General features: G+C 44.9%; 1 protein-coding gene across 1 annotated transcript in view; it reads right to left on the reverse strand.

Moving 5' to 3' along the window:
* The window catches only part of BPTF (bromodomain PHD finger transcription factor), a 136743-nt gene that overhangs the window by 104890 nt on the left and 10087 nt on the right, over positions 1–21766 (reverse strand). The gene's annotated exons all lie outside the window — the stretch shown is intronic.

The raw sequence follows: 21766 nt of genomic DNA on the forward strand, positions 1-21766 counted from the left end.
GGTTCCTTGATTTTAGCATAATCCTGTTAAATCTGGAAAGCCGACTGATACAACCAGCATGTAACATGTTTTGGAGGCGGCAGGCAATGTAACTTACAAAGAGGAAAGTAACACAGTTTAAGAAACGCAGATGTGTGGCTTCATGTGTTTGTAGCTCTCCACTGTCCTCTGATTCTAACTCGTGTTTGTAGCTAGTACAACTTTTATTTCCAGAAAGCTCCATGGAATCAATACATAAGCTATTAGACAGCATTAGAGGAAAAAGAACAAGTGGCCAGACCCCAAATTAATTGTTTAAATACATGAGCTCTCTGCTGGAAGTTCCAGGATGGCAGGGACTGTGGACGGAGTAAGACAGGATAAGATTTCAGGATGGAAATGAGGAAGTTTACCAAACCAATTATGTAGTATCTATTGAGTAAAAAGATGCATGTTTCTCCACATGGAGAGCTGGTGGCAAAGTGGGTGCTGAGTTGGGGTGCTCACCACAGGGTCAGCAGCGCGAAATCACCAGAAGCTCCAGAGAAAGAGGTGGCTTTCCATCGGGGAAACCCACGGGGCAGTTCTGCTCTGTCCTACAGGGTTGCTATGAGTCAGAGATGACTCTCCGACAGCGGGCTTGGATTCACCATGCACACACACACTCACGCACAGATGGTCATCAAAGGAGACTGACCAGAGCGCTACCTTCTGAAATTTCTAAATTTCCATACTTCTGTCCTCCTCAAAAGGAAACAACAAAAATAAAGTTTAAAGTTCTTAGTAAACTTTTGCAAGTGTTATTTTAGAAATTCAAAGGCCTCCAAACTCTATTATCCAAATCACAGATTAATGGCTGTCAAGAGATAAAAGGGGGACAACAGGTTATATTATGGTAGCTATCTCATTTTATAAATAGTTATTTACAAATAAGCTACATTTATTATTTTTTAATCTACTGTCTATGGCTGCTTTTATGCTACAGTGGCAGAGCTAAGCAGTTACGCCAGAGACCACCTGGTCCCACAAAGCTGCAAAGATGTACTATTTATTTGGTCCTTTAAGAAAAAGGTCAGCCCCAGCCTGAAGCCCACAAAGGAATGCCATTTCTAAGGTCAAAGTCAAGCTAAAGAACTCGACTGCCATGGTGCTTTCTCTCGAGCCAGGAAAACTTTTCAAAGCAGGCACCTGACAAACCGCAGGCTGTTTGTCACAGGTGAGTTTTCAGGGCTTCCGTGTCACTGAATTGGCTCTGATCATGGAGACCTTCCCTATTTATAAAAATCACAGATCCAGTTGCCTGGTCCTGTGTGTCACCATCTTCAAAGTGAGTCTAAACTCCCACTCTCCTGGCCCCATACGCTCACTAAGGTGACGATAACAAGTGAGTACGTTCACCAACAAAATAAAGAGCAAAGGATTTTGGGTGATCATCACCCGGAAACACCTGCTAAAGGCCTGAGTACACTTGGCTGGATGCTGGAGAAAATTATTTGAAACCAACCTATATACATTTAGGGGAGGTTTAAAAACAAACCGGGAAATCTCACCCAATTGACAATAAAAGAGTTTTCATTTAAAATAAAAAACAAGGTGAGAATGATGAGGGTAACAAATGTACAAATGTGCTTGACATACGATGGATGGATGGATGGATGGTGATAAAGGAGTTGTACAAGCCCCCAGTAAAATGATTAAAAATAAAATAAAACAAGGGATGAACACGTAAGCTAGCATGCCCTTTCAAATGATGCACAGTGCAGCCAACAGTCCCACGACAGAATCCACGCTGCAGAGACCCCCACAGGCGACTCGAGCACTCTTAGCACAGCAGTGGCTGTCACAGCAAAAGAAGGCTGGCACCTTAACACGATGTTGTTAAGGCAAATAGATATTCCAAACTCAAACTCACTGCCATCTGGATTCCAACTCACAGCAACCCTCTACGACAAGGTGAGCTGCCCTTGTGGCTTTCTGAGACGTTATACTCTCTCTGGGAGCAGAAAGCCTCGTCTCCCTCCCAAGCAGCGGCTGGTGGTTTAGCTCTGCTGACCCTGTGGTTAGCTGCCCAACGTGTTTCCCAAGCGCCACCAGGGCTCCTAAATAAATATTAGCGGCAATAAAAGGCAGCTGTGTACTGAGGAAAGCACAGGCTGCTTCGTATCTTGACGACACTTGGTTTGTAAGCACTACAATCCCCACTGCAGCTGCTTGACACCGTTCACACCACTGAGACAGCTAAGAACAAGACACCTGCAAGAAGGCCCACTTCCACCTTCGGAAATAAAGAATCTGGGATCTGAGGAGTTCATCTGGATGATTCAAAGCCCAAAATTTAAAAATACCTATCTGAAGTTAATTTTTGTTCTTATTTGCATAATATCTTGAGAGACTAAATTGGAGAAAAGGGTGATTTACTGAGCAAGACTTCCAGGAGTGCGGAACGATTCAGCTCTGTCAAAAAGGGAATCTTGCACGGAGAGCAGGGCCTGGAAATGGATTCGCTATTTGAAATGCTGGACTATTTCCTCACAAGAGAGTCTAGCTCAACGCACACTTTGCAAGCATTAGAAAGGAAAAAAGGGCAAGTCGAGAAATTCCACCCAGATTCATACATTTCTTAAATACTTTTTAAGTTCTATAAATAGAGTGTACTATAAACAAAGAGACCTCAAAGGAGGCAATGTGAACATACTGAAGTCAAGCAGGAAGCCCTGACAGGAAAATTTACAGAAACGGCCCCCACGGAGCCAGTCACTGGGCCATGCCTTCTCCTGAATGTGGGGATTCCAGAACACACCCACCAGTGCGCCCCTGTCTCCAGAAACCTCAGGGCTGCCATTAAATATCACTTAAGTGCAAAAGAATTCCCCTCAACAGATAAGAGAGATGGAGACAGAGAGAGAGGCAGAAACACAGGCTTCTTTCCTTTGGAAACTATTAGTTAAGTAACTTGACCAGAAACTCCTGAGGAAGAGTTTTATTATATAAGAATCCAGATACCAGGACAGGCACTGCAGCAGCTCACAGACCAACCTTCCAAGTTTCCGTAACAAGGACTCTTGGAGCTACTGACCTAAAGCAGCCGAAGTCTCTCCATTTTTAAGACTTCTTTCCTTGTGTGCTACACATGTCTCTCTTGTATCCTGCCGATGGCAGAGTGCTCTAAAACTACTAACCGACTGCTTCTTGACTCCCAAGAACAAGCCATGGGCAGCCACCTCATGAGAAATTCAGCGCCAGGCAGGTGACATAATCATGCTGGGCCGATAGAGGAGAACCACGGCCAGACTGCTAGGGCTGTGCGGGCATCAGAGCAAGCGGAAGGCTGGAGGAAAAGCGACACCAGGCCATTCTCGCAGGTCAGCCAGAAGCCAACTGACCAGCGGCCTAAAGAACTCAAACACCCTTCACCTGTGTTGGGCAAGACAGGTGCCACCAGTCAGCCACATGAGGCTAGCGTGCACCTGAGCCTGTGGTGTGCCACTAAGCAACAGAAGTTTTCGTTTTACTTCATCTTACTTAATTTAACTTCAATAACTCGCGTTTGGTTCGTGGCTACTACATTGGACAGCGCAGACCGAGCGGGTGGAAAGGATCCAGGGGCCTTCGATTCATACATTCAATTCAACCACGGTCTTGTGGTGTCTATCACCAACTAGATGGGGAGGAAGAGGAAGACGGGGCAACTCTGCAAGGCCGAGTGGACAGAAATAACAGCGGGTGTGATCTGGTGGAAGGCAGGAAACAGGAGGTGAGCCTAAAGGAGAAGAAGATGAAAAGGAGAGGGCGGTGGCGGAGGAGGGATCTGCCTTTACTGAGAGAGATCATGAGCAGGGCACAATACTGCTGGCCAATGGGAATACAGAGAAAAACAGAGTTGGAAGGCAGTCTTTCATTATAAACTGCCCTCCTGCCGCTACGCCTGGCCCCCAAACATCTCTGCTAAGCAGGAAATGCTATCTTAGATGGCTCAAGGTAAAGGACAAAAAAAGAAACACGCATGAAATAAATACCCCTTGCATCACGGTGGCGCCCACTGCCCTCACCAGTCCACAGAGAAGCAACAGAGGCCTGACGGACTCGCCCGAGTGCGCCCTCAATGGAAGTCGGGGTGTGCCAAAGTCTTACGGCCATGAGTCACACCCTGACGGCCCTGGACCGTGATTTGACAGCAATCCTGCTTTTGCCCTACACCATGTCTTTGGAAGTCTGGAAAGCTCTGTGAACCCGTGGATGTCCTCAAGACCTCAGGCTAATGGTTTCCCTCATCTGCACGATGTGTCTGTCTTGAGTTTTCCTGTTTTAAACGTAATAAATGTTCTCCTGAAAAGTACATATGTGGGGGATATATAGGAAATATATATATAGGGGGTAGGGGAAGGTGGGGCGAGGGAAGGGGGAACTGATTCAAATGATGACACATAACCACACACCCCATCATCCAGGGGGACGAACAACAGAAACCATGGGGGAAGGGAGACAGCGGTTGGTGTAAAATAAGGAAATAATAATTTATCATTTATCGAGGGGTCATGAGAGTGGGGGGAGGGGAGACTTGAAGGACTGCCGGTGTATTAGCTGTCTCACGGAAGTGAGTTGCACTGAGCCATTTTGTACTGTTCTGTAGACAAATTAGCTGTTTATTCCGTATGTTGTATATCTGTCTGTATCAGTGGTTCTCAACCTTCCTAATGCCACAACCCTTTAATACAGTTCCTCATGTTGTAGTTTATAATGAAAGACTGCCTTCCAAGTCTGTTTTTCTCAACCATAAGATTATTTTTGTTGCTACTTCATAATTGTAATTTTATTACGGTCATGAATCGGGCAACCCCTGTGAAAGGGTTGCTCGGCCCCCACAGGGATCATGACCCACAGGTTGAGAACTGCTGATCTATATAAATATATATAAAATCATAAGTGTCCTGGTTTTGTTTCTCTAGAGAACCCTAACATACCAATGTACCACCAAGGCTATCATTCTAATCCCCAAGTTATTTTTTAAATGTTTTATCTCTATGCCCCCTGGCACCCACTTAAGAGAAGATGCCATGTGGCTTACTTCAACAGCCTAACTAACTCATGCATACTTGTGTGCCAGAGAGTGGAAACCAACACACATGGACCATATGGGAGCGAGCAGAGCTTCCCCAGAATGTCCCTAGGGGGGCTGATAGCCAGTCTTTCACACACAACGCTGCTAGGCCGGTTCACACGCCAACCTTTCAGAGAGCAGCTGAGTGCTTAATTCTTGTGCCACCAGGAATCCTTCATCCACTCTTCCCAGCTCCAACTCATTCTCTATGTACAGCCAGAAGAACGTCTTTTAAAAACCCACAAAACCTCCTACCCAACCTTCTTGGTTTTCCCTCCACCCTATTAGGAGTGCTGAGCCCAAGACCAGATCCTAGACTTCGTTGTCCCCTCCCTTACCCAGACACTTCTGTTAGGCATCCCATTGCTTCCTCTTCAGTGGAATGCTTTCTGATGCCTGCTGGTTGCGAGTCCTTGCCTCCTTTCAAAGCAACTCAGCTGGTAACACTACAGCGGCCTTGCCTACTACACAAGAAGTGCCAGCAGGGCAGGGGGCAGCAACTCAGCCCCCGGGGGCTTGGCAGGTACATAATAGGTTTGGTCTGGTTTTTACGGAAACAAATAAATAAAAGTAGCAGAAGATAAGCCTGACTGGGGAAGCAAAAGTCAAATCATGGGCCATCCACATACCCCAGGAAAGAACACAACCATTGTTTCCGCTGATGAGTTTTACTAAGGAGTAGAGCAGGGTCAGAGTATAACCTGGCCTTACAGCAGAGAACAGTGTGATAGAGGGATCAGAGGGTCTCAAACTTGCCCAGCCTACCACCCCCTTTTTCAGGAAAAAAAAATTATTCAGTGCTCCCCAATCAAAATGTTTGGGTACTTTAGCCCATACTCCAGAAGAAATTACAGGCATCTGCTTTTGCAGTCCCCCTGGATCATACCAGCCTCCCCAAAAGATCTGAGGAGGGATAAGTGGTTAAATGGAGGGATGGAGGAGAGGCAGACAGGCAGGTTCCTTCAAAAGGTCCTATGAGCAATGAAGAGAGCTTGAGGTAGGGAACTTTAGCAGAGGTGGGCAACAGAGTTGAAAGATATTTAAGACGCAAGTCAGACAGGACTTGGTGACAAGCCAGCATGTGGAAAGACCCAGGGACAGGCTGACACGTGGAAGATGAGGCATAGAGCGAGGTTTAGGACTTCCTCACTTGAGGCTGGAGGCGTTTTGGCGGGTAGCACTGTTCTCCACTGAGCAAGGAAATGAGGTTGGGGGTGGTTGCTGATGCGTGCCTGCAGTTGGAGCATGTTCAAGGGGAGGTGCTACAGGACACTCACACATTAATTCATGAAAGAAGTCAAAGGATGGGAAGGAAGACCGTGACCACAAATAGAGGGTATCAGCAGCCAGCAGAGTGCTAAGTTCCATTAGTAGTCTACGAAGTACAAGTTCACCAGCCAATGCAAATGTCAAGATGTTTTTAAAAATAAACATTGTTGATAATATGGGAATTTTCATACCCTACTGGCTGGCATTTATTTGTATTTATAATATAAGAATATGTATTATGGGATAATTGCTTTATAATATATATGAGGGGCTTTCAAAAAGGTTGTAGGAAATTTTCATTCCGATCTTCCATGAACTTTTGGAAGCCCATTCTTATAGAAGCAGTGTGTATAAAATCTTTAAAGAATAAGTACATTTTAGGGCAATGAATGTATAAATGTGCTTTACACAATTGATGTATGTATGGATTGTGATAAGAGTTGTATAAGCCCCCAATAAAACGATTTAAAACAAGAAGAAAAGAAAAGAAGCCACTGGAAAGCAGGTGAAAAAAAGTAAGTGCATTAAAAAAATTGTTCTGGGGGAACGAGGACCAGAGATGTGAACCAAGATTTCTCCAAAATGATAGCACATTTAGCAAGCAAATAAAGACCTGCTTAATTTGGGTACAGAATTTACGGGGCTTTATCATGATATGTTCTAGTTCATAAACACTGAATGGCTGCCCACTGCCTAACAAGTACAAATTCCTCAGACTACCATTACTCACATTGGACCAACACATATGAACCATTTCTCTATGTTTCATATTCTTAACACTCAAACCACTAGCACTCTACCCCAGGGTGTATATTTTTCTATTTATTACCCATCACTTTTCCCAACCTCTCTCATCTCCCTGCTCAACATCCACCTGGGGAAAGAGAGCCAACCTAACTTTCTTTTTTTCCAACCTAACTTTCAAGGAACATCGAAAACTCAGCCTGTTGTGGATCCCGTTCTTCCCATAGAATGTGACTTCCCTTCCCAACATCATCGTCCTTGCCTCTCTCCCAGCACTGGTCACGCTCAGGCTCCCCAGAGTTACAGCTACTTCACTGGTGTGGCTTTCCTTCTCACAACAGACAAAAACCTTAAGAGCAGGGAGACCCTTTTCCTGTCCACCTTCGCATCTCTGCAGCTTTTACCTCAGTACCTTGTCTCTGGACGGTTAACGTTCTCTTTGTAAATGCTTTCATCACACTGAGAATCAATACTGCAATTCGGGTTTAATGGCAAAAGGGTAACATGAGCTAATATCTCAACACTTGGTAAATGGATGGTAAAGAAATAAAAACACACTCTCACCAAAAGAAAGGAAACCCGGCAGTAAGGGGCGGTCTTTGTATTTGGAATTTGGAGTGTGGGAGGAGAGGCACCTAACTTGGCAAAAGAGGAGCCAGCGTCTAAGGCCTTTCTCAGGGAAGGAACAAGACATCAGGATCTGGAGGTATCCAGACCCCTGGGCCACCCGGTTCAGAGTTCCTGATAGGGGCACCTTTTCATACAGCAAGAGCCTGCTCACCTTCCCTCAAACAAGGCCCCCTCCACCCCCAAAACTGAACCCCAAGCAGAAGATTAAAAAACAAACAAAAAATACACAAAAACAAACCATGGAACCCAGGGTGCCCCTGACAGTGACACCCAAGAGCTGACAAACCATGGCCAGTCCCAAAGTGCTACTGCATGACTCGCTAGCAACTGTGGCAAGGCTGGGGGTCACTGGGCCTTTTGCACAAAGCCTCCAGCATGCAAGAGAGAACCAAAGCAGAGAAGGGAAGCCCAGGACCAAAGAAGAAACAGAAGACAACTCAAACCTGTAAGAAATGTCCTCTATTGGGCCTCCACTCAAGTACTCCCTCAATGCAAGAATACTTTCTTCTATTAAACTGGAATTCTATGATGCTCACCTTCCCGACACAACCGCTGAAGACAAAGCGGATGAATAAGCAAATGTGGTGAAGAAAGCTGATGGTGCCCGGCTATCAAAAGATATACCATCAGGGGTCTTAAAAGCTTGAAGGCAAACAAGCGGCCACCTAGCTCAGAAGCAACAAAGCCCACATGGAACATATCAGCCTGTGTGATCACGAGGTGTCGAAGGGATCACTGAAGACAAATAAGTGCATAAGCAAATGTGGCAAAGAAAGCTGATGGTGCCCAGCTAACAAATCTTACCATAGTGAATGATGAGGGGAGTGTGGAGTGGAGACCCAAAGCCCATTAGTAGGCCACTGGAGATCCCCTTGCAGAGGGGTCTCAGGGAGGAGATGAGCCAGTCAGGGTGTGATGTAACAACGATGAAAAATACAACTTTCTTCTAGTTCCTAAATGTTTCCTCCCCGCTCCCACTACCATGACTCAAATTCGACCTTGCAAGTCTGGCTAGACCAGAGGATGTTCACTGGTACAGATAGGAACTGAAAATACAGGGAATCCTGGTCAGATGAGGCCTACAGAACCAGTGGTGTGAGTGGCAAAACAGGGAGGGTAGAGGGAGAGTGGGTTGGAAAGAGGGAACTGGTTACAAGGAACTATATGTGACCTCCTCCCTGGGGGACGGACAACCGAAAAGTGGGTGAAGGGAGACGTCGGACAGGGCAAGATATGACAAAATAATAATTTATAAATTATCAAGGGCTCATGAGAGAGGGGAGAACGGGGAGGGAGGGGAAAAATGAGGACCTAATGCTGGGGGCTTAAGTAGAAAGGAAATGTTTTGAGAATGATGAGGGCAATGAATGTACAAACGCACTTTACACAATTGATGTGTGTATGGATTGTAATAAGAATTGTATGAGCCCCTAATAAAATGAATTAAAAAAAATAAAAAGAAAGAAATGTCCTCCCGGGGGCAAGAGGTAGTACCTCTACGGATGGGTTGGATCCTTTTTAAGAAATAAAAGACGTAAGAAGATCCATCTAGAGCAATGATTCTCAACCTCCCTAACGCTGTGACCCTTTAGTACAGTTCCTCATGTAGTGGTGACCCCCACCATAAGATTATTTCTGTTGCTACTTCATCACTGCCATTTTGCTGTGATGAATCACGCAACCCCTATGAAAGGGTCGTTGGACCTCCCCCAAAGAGGCCGCGACCCACAGATTGAGAACCGCTGATCTAGAGGCTTCATCTTTCTAAGAGTTGAAGAGGAAAACCGAAAAAAATTGGGATGGAGGGAATAAACAGAAAAGAAAATGTCCCCAAACTAAAAAAAAAAAACAAACAAAAAAACGAAAAGGAAAACCACCGTTGAGTCTGCAGATTAAAGAGCCCACCAAATTTCCGGCACAATGGATGCAAGGAGAGCCACACACCAAGGGCGAAGGTACTACAAACAATGAAGGGAGCCTAACAACCTTAACACGGGGAAGAAGAAGAAAAAATCAAACACGAGGGAAGTAAGCCAGCTGTCAGCCAGGTAACAGACTTCTCAACAGCAAGAGGAGATGCTCAAAACGGAGCCCTCACATCCGGAGTCAGAGGTTCCCCAACCATATGTGACCTCTCCTCCCCTTTTCAGCAAGAATTACTCAGCACCCCTGGGGCAATTAAGAACCTTTGTTCTTAAAAACAAAAGAAGAAAAAAAGACGTTTGTACTCTAATCCATTATCCAGGATAAAGTATAAAACTCACTGCCCATCAAGTGAATATGGACCTCATGGCGACCTCCCTGTGGGTTTTGGAGACTCAACCTGTTTACAGGTGTAGAAATCCCAGGCTTTCTCCCAAAGAGCTGGTGGTTCCGAACTGCTGACCATGCAGACTGCAGCAAAACTAACCACACCAGGGCTCCCTAGGATAAGGTATCAGTATCCTCTTGCGCAGTCCCTCCTGGATGGTTCCAGCACACCCCAGCGGGGCGGTATCACCCACTTTGGAAAGACCTGTTCTAGATGAAAATCATTTTAAAATGTAGGATCCTGTACGGGCCCGATGGAGTTCTGGTGATGCTGCGGGCTGCAGACCCTAAGGACAGACGTTCAAAACCCCCAGTAGCTGCTCAGGGGAGAGATGAAGCTGTTTGCTCTTGTAAAGGCCGACAGTCTCAGCACCGCTATGACTCAGCACCGCCATGAGTCGAAAGTGGCTGGATGGCAGTGGGCTATAGTGGAACCAACCCTTCGTCAAGTCCCAGGATTGAAAAGGGCATTCCCGGACATATCATGATACACGAAGTTTACTCCTCATGCACCCATTCTTAGGAAGGAACCAAAGACTGTGCCCCAGTGAAGAGACATACATCAAGAAGCCGGGCCACCGTGGGAAAGTAGCAAGAATAAGTCCAATGTTACTGAATGCTCCAGTGGCACAATCGGTTCGCGGTACTTATGAGAGTAAGTCCAATGTGACAGTCAAGAGACTGGCGCCGTTCGGGTGGAAGCAGAGATGCCAAAGGCTGCAGAGGGGAGGGCGTGGGGGACTGTAACAGAGCTGCGCAGTTCAACCCCCCAGAGGTGGTTCTGAAGAAAGGCCTGGCAATCTGCTTCCAAAAGGTCACAGCCATGCTCAATCCCAAGGAGCAGGCCGACTGCACGTGCAGTCACCCTGCCTCGAACCGAACTAGACAGCAATGAACAAGACAAACTGCATCTGCTCCAACAAGGCCAAGAGATTCACGTCGAAACAGATAAATAATAGTAGCATCGGCTATGATTTCAAAATGCTGCCGCAAATACAGAAGACAACACAAAATAAAAACAGCTAACAGAGCTGAAAGACCTTGCCTCAGGCAAAGTCCTGGGGATAAGGGCAGGGAACTGCTTTTTCTGCTCACTACTAAGCCATTAATATTCTCTCTCTCTTTTCTGATCGTTAATGTTCTCTTAACTTATTTTAACCAAGCTCAAATTTTTAAGAAAAAGAGGAAGACCCTCAACAAGAGCGACTGACACAGCAGCTGGAGCATGACAGCAATAGTGAGGGTGGCCCCGGACCGGGCGGGGTCTTGTGTGGTACACGGTCACTGGGAAGCAAGTCAAGGGCACTGCACACGCACATTGTTTTGATAAAAACACAATGAGATGGGGAACACGTGGCTGTTTGTAGAGAACGAGCTGCCTACTTAACATGTATATCTTTCTAAAAATTAGTCAACAGCAACGTGCAGCCAATGGAATAAAAAGAAATAAATATCCAACCTTTCCGGAGGCTATCATTGGCGAATGAGATTATGATTTCCATTTTCTTTCTTCATGAGGAAATTGCCAGAAAGCTAGAAGCACGAGTGCTTGCTCTGCTCTAAATGACAGACTATTGGCGGCAGCTGCCCTACTGGGATACATTCTCTAAGCTGAAGGATATGTATTATTTGTTATAGTTATGGAATAAATTTGATGGTAGGTGAACTAAATTTTCTAAGTGGCTAAGTCAAAGGTTTGATATTTTCTTTGGAAAGGGAAAAACAATCTTTCAAATATGTTTACACTCTGTGAGTTAGTCAACAACTTTCGATAGAAGAAAATGCTACACTCTAAGTAAGGCCACCATATCGCCAGAGAATCACCATCTTCAGATCAGGAAAAAATGCTGCCACATATTCGATTATAACAGGTAAGAACAGCTAACACGAACTGAGCCCGCACCATGAGCCAGGTACTGTTCTAGGCATGTTAGCCCTATTAACGCTCACCCCACAGCACCTTGAATTAAGTACCACGAAAGTCCATTTTACAAATGAGGAAAGTGAGGCGCAGAGTTGAGCAAACTGCCCACTGGCAGAACCATTTCAAGCCCATGAAGCCTAATTCCAAATTCTACACTCCATAAACTTCCTTGCGACATACCACCCCTCTAGAATCTTGACATTCATAAAAGATTCATCTAGAATCCTCAAGTTCTCTTACATCATTGACAGCTGACCATTCTGTGGTGAGGTGACACACTCGGGCACCTCTGATGTTTGCCTCATGCCCTCACACTGTCAGTATGGGAACCGAGGGTGATGGCAAGACCATTATCTGGCAAATTACTGGTGGCATCTGGATTCTGGAATACGTTCTCCAAGCTGAGATAACGCAATCTGAAAATCACTTGGTCCCCTTGGGAGACTTACACCCAGATCTCTTTTGTCCCTCAGAGAACTCTGCTTAAGTACAATAAAAGGATTAGGGGAGGGGGTGAGGGAATGGATCACAAGAATCAATCCAGAACCCCCTCCCAGGTGAGGGGCAACAGAGGACAATATAAGATATGGAAATAATAATCTATAACTTATCAAGGGTTTGTGAGGGAGGGCAGGCAAGGAAGGGGGAAGAAATGGGGAGCTGATATCATGGGCTCAAGTGGGAAGAAAATGCCTTGAAAATGATGATGGCGGCTTATGTGCAACTGTGCTTGACACACAGGATGAATGAATTGTGATAAGAGATGTAAGAGCACCAGTAAAAGTATTAAAAAAAAAAGTACAATCAATAAAAGTCAGGTCCAAATGAATCTATTACAATTGAATTTGTAATGACCTAGCAGTTCCACTCCCAAGAAAAATAAAGACATGAACATGGGCCCAGGTAAAATGTGCACCTGAATGGTCACAGCCTTATTCACAAGAGCCAAAAAGGAACCCATATGTCCATCAGCTAATGAGCAATATCCACACAATGGACCATTACTTGAATCTAATACTGGCATATCTTGGAAACATTGCACAAAAGGGAAAGAAGCCATTTATTCTAGGACTCGATGCAGATTAAATATCCAGAAGAGGCAACTCCATCAGATGGGATGAGATTGATGGGGAGAGACGAATAGTGTAGGAGGTTTCTGATGTGATGGAATGTTCTGGAATTCGATGGTGATGTTTGCACAATTCTGAGAGTACACTAAAAACCATTAAATTGCATCGTTTAAAGAGCTAAATTTTTGTTGTGAATTTTATCTCAATAGATCAATTATGAAAATTTGAAATTTTACTATAGCTGGAACATTCAGCAGTTTAGTTGTCCAAAACCCAAAGCCTTGGATACAAGTCCATTCTGACTCATAGTGACCCCAAACAGGGCAGAGAAGAAGTGCTCCTGAGAGTTTTGATATGGTCCATCTTTATGGAGAGCGGCTAGTGGCTTGAACCTTCAGGTTATCAGGACAATGCTTAGCTCACCACCAGGGCACTTTAGCTGTCCCAGTGTATGCCAGCTATTGTTGTTATGATCAGGAGCCTTGGCAGTGCTGGAGCACAGCTAACAGTGCTGGAGTGCTAACCCCAAGGTCAGCAGTTCAAAAACCACCAATAGCTCTGTGGGAGAAAGAGGAGGCCAACTGCTCCCATAGAGATTTACAGTCCTGGAACTCTAAGGAACAATGCTACTCTGTTTTATATAACCCAAACCTAATTCACTGACATTGTGTCCAACTCAGTGACCCTGCAGGTAGTGGGTTCCTGAGACTAACTCTTCACGGGAGCAGAAAGCCTCATCTTACACCCTCGGAGTAGCTGGTAGTTTCAAACTGCTGACTTCGAAGTTAGCAGCTCAACAAGTAACCACTATGCCACCAGGGCTCTCTGTCTTCTATAGATAGGGTCACTATAAATCAGAACTGATTTCACAGCAGTGGATTTTACTGTTTTGGGGTTTGTTTTGTTTTAATCACTCAGCAATCACATTAGTGATATCTGAATATAACAGTATCTAGAACACATTTAAAATATATATAAGTAAATTAAGAGATACACCTGTAGATTAACCCACGTAGTAGGTTACGAGTTGAGCTACTAATAATAAGGTCAACAGTTCTACTCCACCAGCCACTCTGTGGGAGAAAGAGGCTATCTCCTCCCATCAAAACCTGCAGACTCAGAAATTCTAGGGAGCACTTCTACGGTCCTACAGGATTGCTACGGGTCAGAATTGACTCACCAGCCAGTGGTGTGTGGTGTACCAGCAGTTTTTTGGACAAAATAATGAAGATAATGTAATCACGTCATTTTTTGCCCATTCTAATTTTTGTGACGTCCCTTTCAGTCTTTTAAAGTATATTATGCATGCATAATGTTATGTTTGGTTTGGGTTTTGGTTAAGAAATTGCCAGCTTCCTGAGGCTTATCTTGTTTGTTTGTTTTTTTAAAGAACTCAGCCTGGGGAAAAAAATGAAAATAATGAGAATCAGTGTGACTCAGGGATAGACAATGGCACTGAGGCTGTGCCTGCTTTGAGCGGGCCTGCCGAGAGAAGAGTGACCAGGTGAGCAACAGAACTCCAGGCGAACTGCAGGGAAAGGGGATTTGAGTCATGGGCTGAAATCCAGTCAGAGGTAACTAACACCAAGAAGGATAAGGGCATGGGGGGAGGGGAGTGGTGGATTCTCGCCTTCTGTGCAGATCTGGGTCTGATCCCCGGCCAACGCACCTCAGACTCAACCATCTGTCAGGGGAGGCTGGCATGTTACTAGGACGCTGGACAGATCGGCAGAGCTTCCAGACTAAGGCAGACTAGGAGAAAAAGGCACATTACCTATGAAAAGGCAGTCAAGAAAACCCTGTGGATTCCAACAGTCTGATCATGGTGGTGGCAAAAGGAGGGAGGGGGCAAGGACTCACTGTGAGTCAGATCCAGGGAACACAGAGGAATAAATCCCAGCAGATACCATGTTCCTGTATTTGGCAAGGATCTGTTCCTATCTGCCTCCCTGAAGATCTACAGTCCCAGAGAGGACAAGGATCTTGAGGAAGGAGGGAAGAGGGCCTCTGGTCCCAGGACACATATTCCCAGCTGTTCCCACGGTGGGCACAGAGGAGCAGAAGAGCAGGCACTGGCCACACGACTAGTCCTGCTCCCTCTTTCCTGCTCACAAATCATGTGCCCAACCTCTCTGGGGCCCCATTGTCTTTTTCAACGCTCAGGTTTAACCCCTCTGGGTCTCATGAACTTCCTTTGCAGTCTTGACTTCCCTGCCGATTACTGAAAACATGGTCGCGGTCATAGCCCACTGTTCTGAGATCCCCAACGCCCACACGGGTTTCGGAGAGAGGATTTCAGAAAGCACCTCCTCCAACAATTGACTCAATTTCTGGAACACAATGCACCTGTGGATTAACACTATCTCGGGGTGAAGGGGGGGATGATTTGGTTGGATACTCGTGCTGATGGAGATACTTCATATCCTTTGGGTGTTCTGGAAATAAAAAAATAATTCAGTAACACTCATCTAGCTCAATCTTCATCCAACAGATATGGTGGGGGAGGGGGCCAGTACAATTGCTATAATTGCTCAACCCAAATCACAGGGGACCTTTACAATTTCTTTCCTACTCATATACCTGGACTCTTGACAACCTTGTTACCTGTGACTGCTCACTCGTCACTACCAGTGTGTTAGCTCCTACTGTTCCACCCTCTCCATCCTTGCTGTGGACAACCCCGTCCAGGAAGCATCTGCCCACACCAGCCCCTTTAACGGGGGTGGCTCTCCCCCTCCTCCTTCAAATCGCCACTGCATTTTCTGCACCTCATTCGCATGGATCAGGAATTACACATACACTGAAAAGATACGTGCTTGATGCTCTTGAAATAAACATAGCCAAATCAATAACAAATGCTGTTTTAGGCCAATCTGCCCAAGGTCATTCATTCATGACTTCTCTGCCAGGGGTCTCCACAGTCATAATCCTTGGGGTTGCCCTTGAGTCTGACCCTTTTAACAACAGAACAAGCCACAGCTGGGTCGGCCCCACCTGCCCAACCATTGCTATGTCAACCCATCTCACGGAGGTCTTCCTCTTATTCCCTGGCCTTCTGCTTCACCAAGCATGATGTCCTTCTCCAGGGACTGGTCCTTCCTGAGAACCTGTCCAAAGTATTTAGGGTAAAATTTCCCTATCCTCCCTCCTGACTATACTGCTTCCAACCCAGATGTGTTAGTTCTTTTGGCAGACGATGGTATATTCAACATCCTTAGCCAGCATCAACATTCAACATCAATTCTTCTTCGCGTCCAGCTTTCACATGCAGCTGAGGTCATTAAAGCCACCATGGTTTGCATCCAAATCAAAACCAAAGCCACTGCCAAGGAGTCAGATTCATAGAGACAACTATATCGAATTTCTGAGGCTCTAAACCTTTACAGGAGTAGATGGCCTCAACTTTCTCCCAAGGAGTGGCTGGTAAGTTTGAACCACCAACCTTGCAGTTAGCAGCCCAATGTTTACCTGGCCACACCACCAGGGCTTGCATCAGAAATACATCAATCACCTACTCTCCCAAGGTAATACCAATGTTTCTGATCCCTGCCATCAAAGTGATTCCAACTCACAGCGATGACCCTCTGGCGCAGAACAGAACTGCCCCTGTGGCTTTCTGAGGCTGTAATCCTGTACAGGAGTTAGAAGGGCTTGTCTTTCTCCCTCGCAGCAGCTGGTAGTTTTGAACTACTGACTTTGTGGTCAGCAGCCCAGCACATAACCCACTATGCCACCAGGGTACTTTTTTCTGAAGTTGGGAGTCCAATTTTCAAAGTATCCTCAGAAGTTCCACAAAAGTTCAATGCAAGAATCATTCGATGTTAATAATTTAATTGTTTTTCTTAATCATCAAATGCTAAAAAAACAGGCTTTTTCTTAATCATCAAAATGCTACCAGAACTTTATCAAATGCCTGTTTTTCATACAGTCCTCCTCAATGTGTTGCCAAAGTATGTCATAAAGCCTATAGGCTGACATATAAAATAAAGAAAAGCTTTACTTAGCCAAATGCTGCTAACTCTAACAAAACTAGGTTATTTCAATTTTTTATTAATATGCTGTCATCCCGACAACAATATTTGTTATGAGTACTTTAGACTGTTTAGAATTTCTCTCCACAAAAGGAAAACATTTCCTCTCCAATGAATAACTATTTTTAAATCAAGGACTTACGATTAAACTACTAATGGCAACTAGTATCTTTGCATCAAGTTATATTACCTACACGGAACTGAATAGAAGTATTTGTTTATTTGGTTTTTTTTTTAATTTGTTTATTTCTTATAGAGACTGAGCAGCTCAAATAGGTTGCTCTCAGACACTAACTGGAAGGTTGCTGGTTTGAATGTGCCCTGCAGCCTTATAATCTAATTCCAATAAAAGTACCAAAGCCAATTGCCTGTTTTTTGCACTTAATTACTGTATGTATGTCTATCTAGATTAGATAGATGGGATAAATAATTCGGAGATGAAAAGAATGGGACCAATGGTTCCGGGTGGATACAGTAGAAGGGGAAGTAGGAGAAAAAAAGTGGGGGGGGGGACCAACTCATGGACAAGGGAACAACAAATGAACTAAAATCAACGGGAGGTCGTAGGATGCCTAGTGGGGCTTGATCAAGGGCAATGTAGCAGCGAGGAATTACTAAACCAGAATGAAGGCAGAACATGATGGCGGGACAAGAGGGAAGTAAAAAGGAAATAGAGGAAAGAACCAGGAGGCAAAGGACATTTATAGAGGCCTAAATACAGGTATGTACATATGTAAATATATATATAATTAAAAGGGAACAGAACTATGTACTCATATCTATATGCTAAGAATTAAGGTTGCAGATGGACATTGGGCCTTAACTCAAGTACTCCCTTAACACAAGAACACTTTGTTCTAACAATCCAGCACTCTTGTGATGCTCACCTTCCCGACACAATTGCTAAAGACAAAATTGGTGCATAAGCATATGTGGTGAAGAAAGCTGATGGTGCCTAGCTATCAAAAGATATAGCATCTGGGGTCTTAAAGGCTTTAAGATAAACAAGTGGCCCATTTAGCAGGGAAGTAAATAAGCCCACATGGAAGCACACCAACCTGTGTGATCATGAGATGTCAATGGGATCAGGTATCTAAGACCCAGAATAAAACCATACCTAATGTGAATAGGGGGGGAGGGGCATGGAGTGGAGACCCAATGCCCATCTGTAGACAACTGGACATCCCCTCACAGAGGGGTCACAGGGAAGAGACGAGCCAGTCAGGGTGCAGTATAGCATGGGTGAAACACAACTTTCCTCTAGTTCTTCCTTCCCCCCACTATCATGACCTCAATTCTATCTTGCAAATCGGATTAGACCAGAACATGCACACTGCTACAGATAAGAGCCCGCAACACAGGGAATCCAGGATAGATAAACCCCTCAGGGCCAACAAGGAGAATAGAGATACCAGGAGTATTCCGGGAGGGTGCAGAGAGAAAGGGGGAACCAATCACCAGGATCAATCTAGAACCCCCTCCCAGGGGGACGAATAATGGAAAAGTGAGTGAGGGGCAATGGAGGACAATGTAAGATATGGGAAAAATAATGTATAACTTATCAAGAGTTCGTGAGGGAGGGCTGGCAGGGGAGGGAGGGGGAAGAAATGGGGAGCTGATATATCAGGCACTCAAGCAGGAAGAGAATGCTTTGAAAATGATGATGGCGGCACACGTGCAAATGCGCTTGATGCTAGGAGGAGTGTATGGATTGTGATAAGAGATGTAAGAGCCCCCAATAAACTAAAAAAAAAAGCACCAAGCCAAAAAACTCACTGCCAGCCATCGAGTCAATTCCGACTCACAGTAACCCTATAGGTCAGGGTAAAGGGTAAAACTGCTACTGTGGGTTTCCGAGACTGCAAATCTATAGGAATAGAAAGCCTTGTCTTTCTCCCAAGGAGTGGACTGGTGGTTTGGAACTGCTGACCTTGAAGTTAGCAGCCCAACGTCTGTAAGTAGTGACTCCGCCCCCACTATCAAAGTACAGCCATTGACACCTCTGAGGAGCGGAGCTCTATTCTGAAGCGTGTGGCAGTAGCCAGGAACTGGAATCCCCTCAAGCAACAGGTCAGGCTACACTCTAGTTTACAAAAATTGATCACACTGTTCTAAATTACCAACACAGGATGTTCTTTGAGAGCACTCCGATTCAACTCCCCAACCACATTGCTTCACGTGTTCTCGGGGTATCTGACACTAGTGCTCTAACTTTTTTTTAAAAAGAACAGTTTTATTGGCATCTAATTCACGCACCATACAATTCAATGGTTTAAATACATGTCCTAGAACTTTTATCTTTCCAAAGCACAAGCACGTACACGTGTTGTGTGCACCCAACAGCCTTCCTCCTGCAAAGTACAGACAGGAAAACCAATGAAACTAGTTCTTAACCTCATGAACTCCTGCTAGGCCAGGAGGTGCTTTCTAAGTGTTCAGAACACACACTGCCCTTCATTGACCATAACACTGAGAAGTAATGTGTTTCAAAAAGCAAACCACCAAGAAGCTGACACCACTTCCAGGGAAGAAAGTGCCTGACAGCAGTTCAAAACTCAGTAAACCCTGCTCTCTACAGCACTGCCTGGTCCAATGGACAACAGCAAGGCCAATTTTCAGCCAACTAAAATCAAAATATCGAGGCGTTATGATATCCACAAAAGAATTATCAAATGCTAACAAAAAGAAAAAAAAAAAGAATTATCAAATTCTCTTCTGTTCTAAATTCTCACCTACTAGCTGACACTTGGGAGAAAGACCAGGCTTTCTGCTCCAGTAAGGAGCTAGTCTTGGAAACCCGCAGGGGCAGTTCTACCCTGTCCTAGAGGGTCACTGTGAGTCGGCATCATTTGATGGCAGTGTCAGAGTTGTCACTTATCCAACCAGTCTCTGACTAGCACCTGCTACCTGCAACACTAGTGAGTTCAGGGAGCAAGGTGTCAGTAATTTTATAAAGAGAAAAGGGAAAAACACACAAGGTAGACTATGAATGGCCGAAGGAAAAACAAAACAAAATGTCATGGCTGTCTCATAAATACACAATTAAGTTAATTTGTTGGTTTTAAAAGAAACTTGAGCACCAATTTTCTTAATGCAGCCCATGCATCAATCCAAACTATTATTTGTTAGGCCTTCAAACAGGAGAGAAAATTAGCTAAACTGCCTTAGCTCCTGCCTAACCTGAAAAACTTCTGCCCATAGTGGGGAGCAGCTTCTTTGCTTCAGTCAATTCTAGGCTCTGGTGGAAAGTGGCCCAATAGCTAATGACTTCTAAAAAGTTTAAAAAAGAAAAATTACTACAAAAGTTATACCAAAATCAAGCTAGCTTCTTTCAAGCACTTTCATGCTGTTCCTTCTACATAAGAAACCCTTAACAACTTAATTCATTACCTTCACTTGCCTGCCTGTCTTCTGCCCCAACAAAGGGAGGCAAAAGAAATGACCCTGTGCACAGGATGTTAGGAAAACCAAAATGGGCTTCCTCGTAGAAGTGCCATTGCTGCCAGGGGGTCGCTATGAGTCAGAATCAACTCCATGGCAGTGGTACCATTGCTCCAAGTACTTAGTGCTTACGACACTGGAAGCACTGAGATTCAACCACATCTACTAGCTCCTTCTGTTAAAAGCAAATGCCACACCTTACTTTTCTATCACCCTGTCTTTCTTTTGCTTAGAAAATGTTCTTAAAACCAGATTCTAATCTTGTTAATCCAGATGGGCAACAATATTGAGGAAAAGTCTCATTAAGTTTTTGCTACCAGTTATAACACTGGGTTGTTGTTTTTTTCTTTCAGTAGTAAGCTGCAACGACATGTTTAATACAAAGCAGCAATTTGTTGTGTTTGGGTTTGGATTTTTAACAACATGCATTTCAGCACCAACCTAGAGAAACTTTGGGAAAACAGGCGAGGAGCCGCCATGGAGAAGTTCATTACTGATCCAGGGCAAACTCTTGGCCTCAGAAACAGTGAAATGAAAAAGTCCTCTTGTAGTGAAACACACCCCACCGCCACCCAAGTATTTATTTCTGCTCTCGGATTGAGAAGTTGGCCCAAGGGGTCATCTTCATCATCCAATTATGCCTGGATGGTCGACTATCCATCTTCTGCAACAGGTGACCAGAAACTGCCTTTCCCCAGCAAACCAATCACCATCAAATGAATTTCGATGCCTGTTCCTGAGGTGGGGGGGTTTGTTTTGCTTGTATTTGGGATTTGGCCAAAATGATTGAATGGAAGGAATTCTCGAAATCGGTTTGGTTTTCCTCTTTGCTTTGCACTGGGCCATTTACCAGCAACTGTTGCACGAGCCCATTAACACCCAGGGAATGAAAACAAACCCACTCAGGGCCAGATAAGGCTGCCCCAACTCATCCATTTCCTTTAACACAATTTTAAACCACAAAGCCAGAGGTGTGAAGGGAAGCAAGTTGTGTCTGTGTTGTGTGTGTCCCCCACCCACTCCACAATCGATTGCCATCCTTCAGCCCTTTCAAGGAGCAGCTAGATCACACAAAAATCGCAAAGCGCCACATTGGAAATGCAAAGGGGTTTGCGAAAACAAGAGGCTTCTTTCATTCCAAACAGCAAACCAAAACAAGGGGCGAGGAATTAACGCAATGGATCTGTGTGTGCCAAAGTTTCCATCGTGCCCGGTGGAGACACTGCACTGGCACAAATTCTGAAGACGGAGGGGGGGGTGGTTAAAGGGG

The sequence above is a fragment of the Echinops telfairi genome, unplaced genomic scaffold (assembly GCF_000313985.2).
Source record: "Echinops telfairi isolate 266 unplaced genomic scaffold, ASM31398v2 ScPeMD7_7458;HRSCAF=8496, whole genome shotgun sequence".
Lineage (NCBI taxonomy): Eukaryota > Metazoa > Chordata > Mammalia > Afrosoricida > Tenrecidae > Echinops > Echinops telfairi.